This window comes from Pelodiscus sinensis, chromosome 2 (genome assembly GCF_052426305.1).
Source record: "Pelodiscus sinensis isolate ZL-2025 chromosome 2, ASM5242630v1, whole genome shotgun sequence".
Lineage (NCBI taxonomy): Eukaryota > Metazoa > Chordata > Testudines > Trionychidae > Pelodiscus > Pelodiscus sinensis.
The window spans coordinates 181,029,937-181,031,115 of NC_143053.1; the positions used below are offsets into that span (position 1 = coordinate 181,029,937).

Consider the following 1,179-nt stretch of genomic DNA (forward strand, 5'->3'; position numbering starts at 1 on the left):
TCAATTGATTGCTTGGGACAAATAATGACTAAAGGATCAAGAAGTGCGGGCTAGAGGTTCAAAATAAGGGAGCCGGATGGGGACACCGAGCAGAGAACCCCGGACAGCGCCCACTGCTCCTCAAAGCTGTCGATGGAGCCAGTGGACGCCGCCCAGAGGAACTCTGCCCGGATTCGTGACACGAGGGAGGAGCGGAAATAGGCCCCACAGTCGCAGAGAACCCCCTCGTCTAGCATCCTCCTCCTGCTATTGTAGATGGCAGCCTTCGCCAAGGCCAGGAGGAGGTTGACGAGGAGGTCTCGCGACTTTGTGGGGCCACGGATTGGGTGTGCATAAATAAAAAGGTGAGGGGAAAAGTGCAGCCAGAACCTCAATAAGAGGTTCTGGAGGAGCCGGAATAGGGGCTGCAACCTGGCGCATTCGAGGTAGGCGTGCGCCAGGTTCTCCCTCACGCCGCAAAAGGGGCAGGTGTCTGGGATAGGGGTGAACCGCGCCAAGTACACGCCCGTGCTCACGGCCCCGTGAAGGAGCCGCCAACTGATGTCCCCGACGGGTTAAAGCTGCCTACGGCACCTGGGGTTCCCAGGGGGTCACCCATCCAAGTACTAGCCAGGCCCGGGACGGTTTACCTTCCGAGATCGGACGAGATCGAGGGCGTTCGGTCCGGTATGGCCGTAGGCCCCTAGAAGGGCCTGGAGAAAATACTGACCAACTCAGAACCATCAGGCCAGTTAAGAAGGCTCACCTGTATTTGCTCAGGGTCAGAGCTAGGTGACACTGGGTCAGAAGAGGAGCGAATCAGAGTGAGCCCTTGCTCAGCAACCAAGTGCTTGCATTTTGAAAGATTTTTTCCCCTTTTTTTCTTTAAGGGTACAGATAACAACTCCAGAGTCCACTGTTTTATTACCTGATTGTTTAGAGCAGTGATGCTCAAACAGACTGGCTGTGACCCACAAGGGGCTCTTTAATGTGTCTCAGGTGGCTCTTTGCAACACAAGATGTTAAAACACCCTGTGATGTAATTATTAACCAATTTAAGTCAGGATGCTTTTATTATGTGAACCAACTGTAGTTGATAAAATAATATTTGGTCAGTCACTTTGCTGTGAGAATAATTAGGAAATATTTAATTGATATATAATATTATCATATTATTTAAATATGAATATACAGTACGTG

At 50.8% G+C, this 1,179-nt stretch overlaps 1 non-coding gene across 1 annotated transcript; it reads right to left on the reverse strand.

Annotated features, from left to right (window-relative positions):
- Window positions 1-561: 561 nt before the first annotated feature.
- On the reverse strand, window positions 562-680 carry LOC149525404 (5S ribosomal RNA). Its single transcript, XR_016348997.1, has one exon. It is a non-coding gene; the product is annotated as a 5S ribosomal RNA (ribosomal RNA).
- Between the last annotated feature and the right edge of the window lie 499 nt (window positions 681-1,179).